The sequence below is a fragment of the Herpailurus yagouaroundi genome, unplaced genomic scaffold (genome assembly GCF_014898765.1).
Source record: "Herpailurus yagouaroundi ecotype Mexico unplaced genomic scaffold, PumYag 192, whole genome shotgun sequence".
In the NCBI taxonomy this organism is placed as follows: Eukaryota; Metazoa; Chordata; class Mammalia; order Carnivora; family Felidae; genus Herpailurus; species Herpailurus yagouaroundi.
The window spans coordinates 25,135,552-25,149,028 of record NW_024412423.1 but is presented as its reverse complement, the minus strand read 5'-3'; the positions used below and the strand labels follow the sequence as shown (position 1 = coordinate 25,149,028).

The 13,477-nt window shown below is 45.6% G+C and overlaps 1 long non-coding RNA gene across 1 annotated transcript; it reads right to left on the bottom strand.

Moving 5' to 3' along the window:
• Positions 1-8,054: 8,054 nt before the first annotated feature.
• Positions 8,055-13,234, bottom strand: LOC121010769 (uncharacterized). Its single transcript, XR_005781359.1, has 3 exons — positions 13,045-13,234; positions 11,923-12,174; positions 8,055-8,385 (listed from the first exon to the last, which is right to left on the bottom strand). It is a non-coding gene; the product is annotated as an uncharacterized LOC121010769 (long non-coding RNA).
• Between the last annotated feature and the right edge of the window lie 243 nt (positions 13,235-13,477).

Genomic DNA, 13,477 nt, shown 5'->3' with positions numbered 1-13,477 from the left:
TGGTTGTGTTTTCCTTGTGTTGGATGGCATGATTATGTGAATGTTTTGATTTTTTTTAAGTGAACTGCAAGGTTTTTCACAGGAACGACTGACAAGACATGTATGACTGTGCATGTAATTATAAACCCCTGACCTCCTGGTGGGGTTGGAGCATCTGTTTCAAATATGGGACTTAAAAGCACCTCTCATATGAGAAATTATGGGAGAGGGGTGGGAAGGGCAGGGGTGGGAAGGGATGGGACACAGCTTCTGGCACCAAGGACTTAACTATTGTTGGATCCAAAAGTGGGCCTGAAAACCTGAAGCTCACGCTTCATAGCTGGGTTCTAAGTTGGATTTGACCCCAGCTGACATGCAAGGTCATGGCGTGCCCGAGGTGGTGACAGTGAATAAAGTGTATAGGATGTGCCCAGTGGTAGCAATGGAAAAAAGTATACCAAATGGACTTTGAAGGACCAAAGGTTTTTAAAAGTCAGTTGGTATCGTTCCCACACTGATAGAGTAGTGGGGTACATTTGGTTTTCAAATTGGGTACTTTTAACACTTTAGTGCCTGACTGCTGTTCTTCACTGACTTGACTCAGTCACTCGTAGCTTTATTGGTCTGAACCAGCTCCTTGTTCCCAGGTTGCAGACCTGCCTATCGTTCCAATAATCCTGTTTCACTTGAATGAAGGGAGTATGTCTTAATTGTAAAGCTTCTGGTTCTCACACTGTATACTCTGAGGTCCAAATGACTGTCTTTTAATGTATAACCTGATGTCTCAACCCCCAGTGAGAAGAGTCCATTCTTTGGTATTCACCAACGTGGGAGGCTTCACCGGAACAGGCTTTTGCTTTGGGCTCTGCTGTTTGTTTGCAGAACACCCAAGAGCGAGCAAACATGCTCTCTTCACAGCAGTACCTTAGGGTTTTGCCATTGTAAATGGGTCTAATGTGATATGACAAGACCAGAGAAATTGGATGTAAATTTACATTTTTGAATATGCTTGTTGTTTCACATGATACATTTAGGGTATGCAGCTCCTTTTGTAGTTTTTATTTTTACTATTTAAGTTTGGAAATGATGCCAAATTTTTGTATTTCTTTAATCAATGTGTTCTCTTTGGTGATATATATTGCATTATATATTGATGTGTGTATCAATATATACTGATATGTATTACACTTACACATACAAACACGTAAATAAGAGGGGTGAAAACCGTAGCCTTTGCATTCTCTATAGCCTCTACAGAGAGATCCTAAGCAGCGAAATCTTGGTGTTGTGATGTACAGAAATGGAGAAGAGTATTAAACCATATTTAAGAATACACTTTGTGTGCTTGAGATTCTTTAGGACTGTTCCTTGTCAGGGTCTGCACCATAGAGACAGTATAAGCTCTCCAAGGCATGTGTTTAGTAATGGCTAATAACTTTTCAGCCTTAAATTTTAGTTGTCTTTGTTACATTTGCCTATGGAAGGGTATATGCAAAGGAGGCCTGAGGACATGGTCCCAAAATTACCATGAGAGGAAGAAAGTTCAAGTTGCTGGGGTGAAACTAATTTGTAGCTTCCCTTATTCTACATGCCCACCGAAGGGAAATCTTGCTCTTTTTAAAAAGCTGTTTCAAGTATGTTATGCCATGCAACTCAACATTTCATGGAGGTACATGTTGTGCCCATTTTACAAGTGATGAAACAGGCCAAAAGACATCAGACAACAGCCCTATAGTGGTGAAGCCAAATCTTACCCCAGGCCTAATCCCACATTTGATTCTCTTTCTACATCTCATCACCTTTGGATCGTCCAGATGGAAGAGCAGAAACTAAGCCTCTTTGATCTTGCATACCTGGTACTGTGTAGGAGAGTAATAAATAACTTCATCCAAGAGCAAGCTTTCCAGGTTGTGTCAAGAGAAGATAATTTTGTTTTTCTCAAAGATTTAGATTCTTAAGAGCTCCTAGTTGGTGGTTTAGAAAGCCTACTTAAAAAGTCAAGGTGTGATCCGTGATTTGCTTTCTCCAGATTTAAGAAAACGTATTTAACAAAATTGACCAGTAATGGTACTTTTTAGCATACTTTTGCCCATTTTCCAGCAGATTTAGAGGATAGCTTTGATGAAACCCAGTCACCCTCTGGGAAGGGCAGACATGCCTGTGCATGGTGGAGATCTATAATTTTTCCTCCTAATGCATCCCTAGGTGCTGCTAAAGTCAAGTTGGAAGGCAGCACACTGGTGCTGGGTGTGTGGGCTGTTGTGTTTGCCTGTCTGGGCCTGCAGCGCTTGCCATCTTTTGTTCTCTGGCTCTGGTTCTCATGCGACGCTCCCAGACAAGCACACTGGATTCAGGGCTGAGTGCCAAAGTGGAATTTAAGCCTCATGCCAGCTTCTCCCTTGTTGCCAATTTGAGGGCCTGCTGGGACTCCCACCTGCCAAGTCCCACCCTAGTGGGACTGTGCCTCCAGGGACATAGGAAATGACCAGCCAAGGAGTATAGAAGCACTGGATGCCAGAGTTGCTGAGGACATGGCTGGACAACAGGAACTAGAGGTACATGTGAAAACATTTCATTTCCAGGATTCTTGGGTAACTAAATCCTGTCTGTGAATGTGGTTTCAGGTATAGTTTGAAATTCGTTTTGGGAGGCTTATCCTGGGTTTCAGTTAAGAGCCCAGGTCAGAGTCAAATTTTTAGGACAAACATTTCATTCTGGCTTTGCATTAGTTGGCCTTGTGATTTTCAGGTAAGTCCCTTCTTATCCCTCAGTTTCCCCATCAGGGTAAGGAAATCTGTGAATGAAAAGAGACTTTGCAGCCTTAAAGCCATAAGGACAGCATCATGGCGAGCAAGCAAATCTCACTTCTGACTGTGGTAGAAATCCTGCCAGTGATACTTTGGCAAATTATTTAATGTCTCTGAACAGCAATTTCCCTACCTGTAATAATGCCTACTCCACAAGGATTGTTAAGGATTGAAGGCATGTGACATGCTTTTGCAAAGATTCAGACGGGAGCTGCTCTGATCCTCAGTGCCACCACTACCAACCTTGGTCCTCTGGAAGTAACTAGGGTGAGTTTACACTGGCAACCGCCAGATGGTGCTAGAGTTAAGGATACTGGCTGTGGGATAAATTTGTTGCATCTGGTGGGGAGATTTTTGATGAGCATTAAATCTTGACAAGCTGAGACAGCTTGATTGCCCTTAAAATATCGAGAAATAGGGCAAACTACTAAAGGATGTAGGGATGAGTGAACACCATGGAGAACTCAAGAGTCTCCATCTGGGCTTTGAGCTACCAATCTGTAAAATAACTGCAATCCCCAACATTGGTTAAATAGTTAACGCTAATGCTATGTCACATCATCATGTTATTTAATCCTTAGAAAAGCAATGAGGTGGATATTTTATATCTGCACGTTCAAGTTCATAAGCTACTAAGTGGAAAAATTTGGGACTCAAGTCTAATTGATTACAAAGCCAATGTAACTGCAGGTCATTCATGACTCAAGAAGGGAATACAAAGGGACAGGACCATTGCTAGTACTGCTAAGAAGATTTGTGGATTCACCTCACCAACCTTCGTGCTTTCAGAGACCATCAACAGCTCAAATTCATTTCAAAGGCACCCATCTAGCAATCCTGTCCTTCCCCCAACAGCATTTTGACTGGTCAGCCCAGCACAACTACAGTTGAGGATGGATAAAAAGAGCTCCCTTGGACTCTGTACAAGATCCCTATAATTGATCCAGCACCTTCATAGAAGAATGTACACACATAATGGAATTTCTCAGAGACTAGGGTATCTGTCCCTGCTCTTTTTTTGGAGGACTTTCAATTGATGAATAAATTGCTTTGGGGATATTTTAGAACTTCTTTCCCCAAATGTCCCTGCTCTTAATAGGTCATCTGTAGAACAACAGAATTAGAATATGGACTATAGATAAAAGTATGGTATCAATCTTAAATATCCTGGATTTGATAACTCTACTGTGGTTATGTAAGAGAATACCCTTTTTCTTAGGAGATATATATATTGAAGCATCAAGGGATTTTAAATAAGACGAATTCATTAAGGAAGGTTTTGAAATTTCAGAAATGTAAAAGAAAAACGGATCATTTATCTTTAACAGTTTAGAGTCATCATGAACATCCATTATAGAATAGTGCGATAATGAGTGCTTAGGTTCAAACTGGTTCACAAGGCATTTAAAACAACTTTGGTTTGAATCTTCATTCAAGTTTGGTTTTCACTGAGAATGTGGGTTTGACTCAGAGGTCGTAATTTAGAAGTTCTGCTACAGGGTTTACAGCTCAGGAGAAATCCTTACGCAGTCAGCCAGTGGGGCTGGGGGACTGCCTGGGAGTTGGGCCCAGACTGGAAAGCAGAGCAGAGGCAGGGCCAAGAGAGGAGCTACTGTCACACACCACAGAGATAAAATCACTTTGGAGTGGGGGCACCTGGTAGAGCATGTGACCCTTGATCCCAAGGTTGTGAGTTTGAGGCCCTCATTGGGTGTAATCTCTACGGAATAAAAATAAATAAAATATTTAAAAAAAAAACAAAAACACTTTGGGGTTGGTCTGGTGCTGATGGATGGATGAGATGAGGCCATGTAAAGAACAGGGCTTCTTGGGGATCGCTTGACCCCTAGCTTAGTGAGCAACTCAGGCATGATGGGAAGGAGGCAGAGCTGTACCTGGGAGCCTAGAGCCCTTTCTCAGGACAAGAGTATCATTAGACACTCTAGTCCTTTGTCTACAGTCACACACAGCTCTTCTATTGCTCCATACTTTCACTTCTTAAGGAACCATAATTTTAGTACTTAAAGGGGACCTTGCTACTCCAATCCAATTAACGTTGCTAATCCAATCTCATTAAAGACAGAAGAAAGCTGGGGGCGCCTGGGTGGCTCAGTCGGTTGAGCGTCCGACTTCGGCTCGGGTCATGATCTCGCAGTTCATGAGTTTGAGCCCTGCATCAGGCTCTGTGCTAATAGCTCAGAGCCTGGAGCCTGCTTCAGACTCTGTGTCTCCCTCTCTCTGCCCCTTCCCCGCTCATGCTCTGTCTTCTTCTGTCTCTCAAAAATTAATAAACGTTAAAAAAAAAATTGTTTTTTAAAGACAGAAGGAAGCTGAAGCCGAGAGAGCAACCCAATGACCTGTTATGCTTATGCAGCAGATTAGCAAAGCCAACATGAACACGTGACGTTACAGCTACAAATTCTTTGCTCTTAACACATGGATGGTCTTGTTATTCTTCATCACAACCCCATTCTTCCCCTTGTTAAGGATGAGAAAAGGGAGGATCAGAGAATGGCTTGATGCCAAAGACATTGGGGAGGGGGAAGGTGGCCAACATCCAGAGGGGTTATGAAAGCTGTTTTGAAGTCACTTCCCTGTGAGTCAGGGTTGGCTTGAGTGTGTAGATTAACTTGCTTCTCCAGCCCCCAGGGTTCCAAATTAGCTCCATCTAGGCTTCCCTGTCAGATTTCCTGCTCTTCCGCTCTGCTGAGAGACCCTGACTGGGCTCAGCCCCTTCTGCTCAGTTCTCCTTCCCCACATAAAGGAAACCTAGAGGGTAAATCCATTTCCCAGGGAACGCTGAAGACTAGGAAAGAAGAGTGAAAACTTCAGAGAGAGGTTCTCTGAGGAATGAATGGCAAAGATCTTCTAAGATAAAGGCAAAGATGCAGGGATATTCTGCTACTTGGGAGGAAGGTAGGTGGGAGACAGCTTAGTTTAAGGAGGAAAAATCATGGGAGTGACGTGGGGACACCTGCCCCATGTTACATGGCTGTCCAGAGCCAAGTACATTCTCAGCCTAGGCTCCCCAAGGGGTGGAAATGGAACAACCAGCTCACGATACAATCCCCACTGAAAAGCCTGCAGAAGAGGACTCTATCAGTAATATGGCAGGATGTCACCTAGGGAAGAGGAAGTAAAGTTCCTCTAGATGAAGTTGCATTCCCGTGCTCAGCACTAGAGGCCCTCCCTTGCACCTGTGTCAAAATCTGATTACAAAGAGATGTAGCACCAAAGGGGCTCTGACTCTCCCTGGGGAACTGAGCAAAGGGCCTTAGAAACCCAGTCTCCTTAGCTTTCTATTTCCACAGACAGAGCCCACTGCCTCCTCTATTCCTTAAATGACACTTAGATTAACCCTGATATAAATCTTCCATTCAAGCTTTTACAGACATTTCTTGTGTGCTGCGCCTGTGCTAGATGCTGGAACACGGTGAACAACACAGGCACTATCCCTCCCCTTCAGCGGCAGAGGCAATTAGCAAGGAATGACAGAGGGAGGAGTGTTAGAATATAAGGGTGGCTCCCACATCATCTGGGAGTGCCTGACCCACCTGGGAAGCAGCAGGGCAGCTTGGACACATGAGAAGTGAGTTTGGAGAGGCAGATGAGTTGGTCCTGTCTTGATCCAAAGGCCAGGATGCCACTTAGATTTCAGGACACTGATTTTTTTCATCTTGCTATCACTTTTTTTTGTGGTCTATTTATTGAGGTATAATTTATATACTATTAAAATTTGTCCACTGTAAATATAGTTTAATGGCTCTCTGGAATAAATCTGTACAGTTATGCAAACAACATAATCCAGTGTCTATCACCCCCAAAAGGTCTTCTGTGCCCTTCTGCAGTCAATCCTGGTCCCACTCCCAGCCTTAGCCAACGATTGATCAGCTTTGTCTCTCCAGTTTGCCCTTTCCTAGAAACTCTGTATTACTGGACTAATGTAATACGTAGTCTTTTTCTTTGGTTGTACTTTTTTTCTAGTTTATTTTATTTGAGAGCGCACACACGAGTGTGGAAGGGGCAGAGAGAGAGAATCCCAAGCAGGTTCCTCACTCTCAGTGCAGAGCCCAACCTCAAGGCTCAATCTCATGAACCATGAGATCATGACATGAGTCAAAACTAAAGAGCTGGATGCTCAGCCAACTTAACCACCCAAGCACCCCTATGTAGCCTTTTATATGTTCACGCTTCTTTGACTTAGCTCCTTCCATTCAGATGAATTTTTTAGATACATCCATGTTGTTGTATGTTTGTTCCTTTTTATTGTTGAGGAGTATGATACAATAAGAAATATGTATTAAAGGGCACCCATATGGCTCAGTTGGTTAAGCATCTGACTTTGGCTCGGGTCATGATCTCACAGTTCGTGTGTTTGAGCCCCACATCAGGCTCTGTGCTGACAGCTCAGAGCCTGGAGCCTGCTTCAGATTCTTTGTCTCCCACTCTCCCTGCCCCTCTCGCCCCCTCACACTCTCTCAAAAAATGGATGTTAAAAAAGTTATTTTAAAAATCTATTTTTTTAGGGGCGCCTGGGTGGCGCAGTCGGTTAAGCGTCCGACTTCAGCCAGGTCACGATCTCGCGGTGCGTGAGTTCGAGCCCCGCGTCAGGCTCTGGGCTGATGGCTCAGAGCCTGGAGCCTGTTTCCAATTCTGTGTCTCCCTCTCTCTCTGCCCTTCCCCCGTTCATGCTCTGTCTCTCTCTGTCCCAAAAAATAAATAAACGTTGAAAAAAAAATTAAAAAAAAAATCTATTTTTTTAAAGAATTTTTAATTATATATATTTGGTTTCTGTCCCCAGTTCCAGGTATACATACAATTCCTAAAACCCTTGGAATTTGCATAGTGATAAGAGTGTTTTGTATGCTAATGAGATGAATTGGTGTCTGGGTGCCCCTAGATGGCTTCAGGATGGAGCCTGGTTGGCAGAAAAGTGTGATTACAGGGTTGGAACTTTCAGTCTCAATTCAAGGGAGGGGAAAGAGGCTGGAGGGTAAGTTAATCACCAATGGTCCATGATTTAGTCAACAATGTCTACATAATGATGCTTCCCTTAAAACCCCTAAATTATGGGTTTCAGCGAGCTTCCAGGTTGGTGAACGTACTGAAGCATTGGGAGGGCTCCTTGTAATTCTATATGAATCTGAGGATCAGCTTTTCCATTTCAGCAAAAAGACCACTGGAATTTTGATACAGATTGCACTGAATCTGTAGATTGGTTTAAGTAATATTATCATTTTGAAGATATTAAGTCTTCCAATCAACAAATATAGTATGTCTTTCCATTTATTTAGGTCTTTAGTTTCCTTCAACTGCATTCTGTAGATTTCTGTGTACAAATGTTTTACTTCCTTGGTTAAGTTTATGCCTAGGCATTCTTTTGAATGCTACTGTAGAATTGTTTTCTTAATTTCCTTTTTGGATTGTTCATTGCTGATGTCATTCTGGTTTTCATTTGCATTTTCCTGAAGGCTAATGATGTTGAGCATCTTTTCAGGTGCTTATTGGCCATTCATAGATCTCTTTTGGCAGAATGTAATCTTTCTTTTTTTTTCCTCCAGACCTATTTATCCTATTCCAGTGTTTTCTTTTGTTTTAACTGAAATACAGTTGACAAACAATATCACATTAGCTTCAGATTTACAATACACTGATTCCAAAACTCTATAGTTGCTATGCTCACCACAAGGACAGCTACCATCTTAATCTTTCATTCTTTTAAATTTTTTAAAGTTTATTTATTTATTTTGAGAGAGAGCGAGAGAGAGCAAGCAGAGAAGGGGCAGAGAAAGAGACAGAGAACCCCAAGCAGGCTCTTCGCTGACAGTGCCACTTGGGGCTCCAACTTACAATCATGACCTGAGCCGAAATCAAGAGTCTTCTCTGACTACCCGACTGAGCCACCCAGCAGCCCCCCTTAATCTTTCATTCTTAATCTCCAATTCTTAATCTCCAACTCTGAGTGGAGACAGGGAATCCCTTTGTCTCAAATACCGTTACTCCCTTCTTCCCTTTCCCTTTACTTTCAAAAAGTACTTAACAAGTAGAGGGGTAGCACAGGTCAGAAAGTTAAGACCACAGGGACTGGAACCAGATGACTATTGTCCCACTCTGCCACTTACTAACTGCATGACCTTGGGCATAATTTAACTTAACCTTGCTTAACTTCTCTTTCATTTCGTTCAAGTTTAACAGTTTATTCCATTTGTTACATAAAATAAGTGGCTACCCCAGTCAAGCATTGTGCTAGACCCTACATTACAGTCAGAAGCAAAAAACACACAACTGCCATCCCAGTGGGTTTCCAGGCCAGTGGACCACCCCAATGAATGTGAAATCCCTATTACAATTAACACCTGTTGCACAGGACTTTGACCTGGCCAGAATCCAGAGAAAGCTTTTCTAAAAACACTGATGCTTTAACTGAGCACAAAGGAGTTAACTAGGCAAAGAAGAGGAAGAGGATCCCAAACAAAGTGAGAACACTTGGGAGGTGGGATAGAGTATAGTTAAGGAGGTAGGTGAAAGAAGCTCAGTGTGGAAGTGTGGAAGAAGCTCAAAGAATGAAGGAGACATGCGATAGAATGTGAAACTGGAAGAGAGGCCAGCAAGCACAGAACAGGCCAAGCTTCAAGGCCTTGCTGAGAATTTGAAATTTTATTCCAAAGATTATGAAAAGCCATTCAGGGGTTTTAAGCAAGGAGATGAAAACTCAGATTTGTTTTTCAAACTTGAAATCTCTTTTATATGTGAGAAGAGAGCATGGGGCTGAGTCCTGAAGCACTTAATATCCAACTAGAACATTGTTCAAAACATATAAGCCAAGAGAGAGAGGGTATAAGAGATGAACAGGGGCACCTGGGTGGGTCAGTCAGTTAAACATCTGACTTCCTCTCGGGTCTTGATCCCGGGGTTCATGAGTTCGAGCCCCACCTCGGGCTCTATGCTGATAGCTCACAGCCTGAAGCCTGCTTCGGATTCTGTGTCTCCCTCTCTCTTTCTCTCTCTGCCCCTCCCCCCACTTGTGCTCTGTCTCTCTCTCTCAAAAATAAGTAAAAATATTTATAAAAAAGAAGAGATAGTCACATACAAGTTAAATGCTGTTGAAAATTACTGAAGGAAGAAGAGGACTAAAAAAATCTACTCAAGAAACAAGAGGTCCCTGGTAACATCTGAGGAGCCCCCCAACACCAATGCTCAGCCCTCAGAGCCTGTCTGTCATTTCCAGCCCCCATGGCACCTGCCTCAGAACTTTCTCTCTGGCAGATAAGGGTAGGTCTTTCTCATTAAGCTTCTGAGGATTCCCTGGCAGCTCTCCTGGCTGGTTGCACTAGCTGTGTCATGGGGCCAGGCCAGGTCAACCATGTCTGCCCACCTCATCTAACCACCTCACCCATCTATCTGCTTGGGAGCCAGAGGTACCTACTGGGTGCCAGCATAAAGGCAACCTCTTGCGATGGCTAAGCAATACTCTGAAGTCAGATACTAGTTCATATCACAACTCTACCACTTAACAAGATCTTGGTGAAAGATACTTAAACAGAGCTGTTTTCCAACCTGTAAAACCCTGTGATTAAATGTAACAGTGAAAGGGCTCCTGGATGGCTCAGTTGAGCCTCAGACTCTTGATTATGGCTCAGGTGATATCTCACAGTCCCTGGGATCAAGCCCCATATTTGTCAGCATAGAGTCCATGTGGGAGTCTCTCTCTCTCTCTCTCTCTCTCTGCTCCTCACCCATTCATGCTCTTTCTCAAAAATAAATAAATAAATGTGACAAGTATGTATCAAGTACTCCACAAACAGTACTGGCTATCATAGTCTCATATTCATTCATTCATATTCATTCATCAATTATTTATGATGCTAGGCAATGGGGCTATCATAGTCAACAAGACAGACCCATCCATGTCAATAAGGACTGCCCAATCTAGTGAAGAACCCAGTCAAGTAAAAATTTGGTGCTCCGATGAGAAAGGCACAGGGCACTGGGAGAAAGATTGGGTAGTGGTGGGAATAAAAATCACACCCAACCCATTCTTGGTAGGGAGGGTTTGGTTTTTCCTTTTGGCAAGATCACTTGTTATAGCATGAAGACAGCATTGGTGTTACCGACAAGAGGTTTGGTTCCTGTCCTTAAAGATAATAACTTGGTTGAGAAAGCAAGCACAGGAAAACAGTTGAGAAGAAAAATGTATATAAGTATTAGGTGACCATCATACTGGGTGTCACACTGGCTTTTTTTTGCAAAAATCTCAGCTTATCAGTTTCCGGGTTCCAAATATCCCCACCCTTAGAGAGGCCCAAGTAGTAGCCTCACTCTCTCAAAGCAAGGAGCAACCCCAGTATCCCTAGTGCTTCATAGGGCTTTCTGAGGCTCAAAGCCCTTTCACCCAGAATAGAACACAAGACCTGCCCAGCAGAGGCCTGGGGTTCCTGTAAATTCTGTAGCTGGAGAGGAGGCTGCTGGAGCTCCCTGGTTTCTCTCTCAGGCCTTCCCCCTCTGCTAGGCTCAGCTATAAATAGCTAGTTGGTTTCCAGCAGGGGATCTCCCAGCCCTGCAGGAGCAAGCACCGCCTTCTCACCCAGTGCTGCCCTCAGCCTGGAGCAGAAGGGGGTGGTGGCTGGAAGGGGGAAGGAGAGGAGAGGAGGGGAGGGCAGGAACAAGCACCACACAGAAGCTGGCCCCTGGACTACATTACCCACAATCCCAGACAATAGTTGGGAAGAGGAGGCTGCTAGGAGCCTGAAGCCTTAGAAGGGAAAACAAGGCCAGCGGAATCCTAGGCCCTGGGTGTGCAGTCCAGGCCGTGAAACCCAGTTTTTTTCCCCAAAAGCTAACCCCTAAACCCTCAGTCCTGGACTTCAGAGATCATCTCCTCTCCATGCATCCAATTCACAGGCACTCAGCCCACCTGGAGTCAGGGAAACCAACAAAGCTCCTTATCTTTTGACCTTATTCACTGTGTGTGTGTGTGTGTGTGTGTGCGTGCGTGCACGCACACACACACACATATACACACATGTGCACAACCAAAAAACTGGAAACCTGTGAGTGATCAAGTCTAGAGGCTGCTTGGTGCTAGAAGCCCCTTCTAGGGCATATTCCCTGCTGAGCTTTTCTTTCCCTGCCTCACCTGAAGCAGAACAGTCAGGGTCTCACGGGTTGGTCCACCAGAATGCCTGTACGTTGATGATGTGTTGCACTTCTGGAAGAGCTGGAGGATGGCGTTTGAGCTGCTGCTGCTGGTTTGGTCTGTGCTGAGGTCTGGTCCCTCACTCTGACCTGTGCTCATCTCCAGGCAGACAGATCAGAGTAACCATGTGATTGAACCACGTTTAAATCTCTGGAGGTGCTGTTGGAAGGGCCTGTAAGGACTTGCTGGTTCCTGCAGTGGATAAACCAGAATTGTCAGGCTGAGCAAAGGCCATTCTGGGTGGTAGGGGCACCCAGTCTGCCCTGCTCCAGACCTCATCCCCACTGCAGCTGTATACCTGCCCCAGCTCTGGCTGACCCCACACCATCCCTCTAATTTTCTCTACAGAGTCAAACTATTGATGTAGATAGAGTTCTGGGGCTCACAAACTTCCAGACCACAGGATGCACCGCACAGCGTGTTAGGGGCCCAGCCTGAAGTCAGGGACGCCTGTCCAAGGTGAAACGGACTAAAAAACGGTGTAGTTGGCCTAAAAACGGGGTCCTTTCCCCTCTTTCTCCTCACACAGATATAACTCAGTGAGCTAGGCACCAGGAATGCAAAGAGGAGTAAGATCAAACAGCAGTCTCAATAAATAAAAAGGTATATAATACTGTGTTAAGTGCATAACGTGCCTAGGAGTTGGGGGCGGGAAGGATTTCCAGAAGGCCGCATGTCTCAACCAGGTAAAGGATGAGTAGCAGTTGTACCTGGGAAAGGCACTCCAGGGAGGGCCGACAGCTTGAGTAAAGGCAGGAAGCCTCAAGAAACAACAGCAAGGAGGGCGGCAAGAACAAATAACAAACACCAACTTGCGACACATAAGGGGAGCAGTGAGGGAGGAGCGGTAGGCCCTCACACAGTTGTTTAGGATTTGGGGCTTCAGGCCCGGGGTTGGCAACCGCGGAGGGATCTCCAGCAAGGCGTGCTGTGTTCAGAAATGGGGAAGAAGAGGGAGGCAAAAAAATGAAACCGGTGGAGCCGGTGGGAACCTCAGACCTGGGGATGGAGCAAGACACCATGCCTACATACAGACTCCTCAGTCCGCCTGTCCGCGTTTACCTCAGCCAGGCCCGGCCGCGAAGAGGCCAGGCCGCGCGTTCCCAGCGCCGCCAGCCGCCCCCTCCTTGGCAGCGGATCCCCTGGCCGCTGGCTCCCGCCCACAGCCGCCCGCGGGCCGTCTGCCAGACGCGCCGGGAAGGAAGCGCCTTGTATGGGCCTAGGACAGGGAGGAAGCGCCTTGTAGGGCCCGGGGAGGAAGCGCCATACATGGCGAGGGGCGGGCGGGCATGGGCCGGGGGCGGGCAGTCCGCCCGGAATGGAGCGAACTTCCGGCGCCTGTGCCGCACCACCCCCACCGCGCGCCCGTGCCTCTGGCCCCTCCCCGGCCGCGGCCCGCGCCCCCTACCCCACCCCTCCTACTCCATCCCACTCCTCGGGCCCGGGCCACAGGAATGGGGGGGCCGCAGGGGACTCTCGGGGGCCGGCGCGGCGG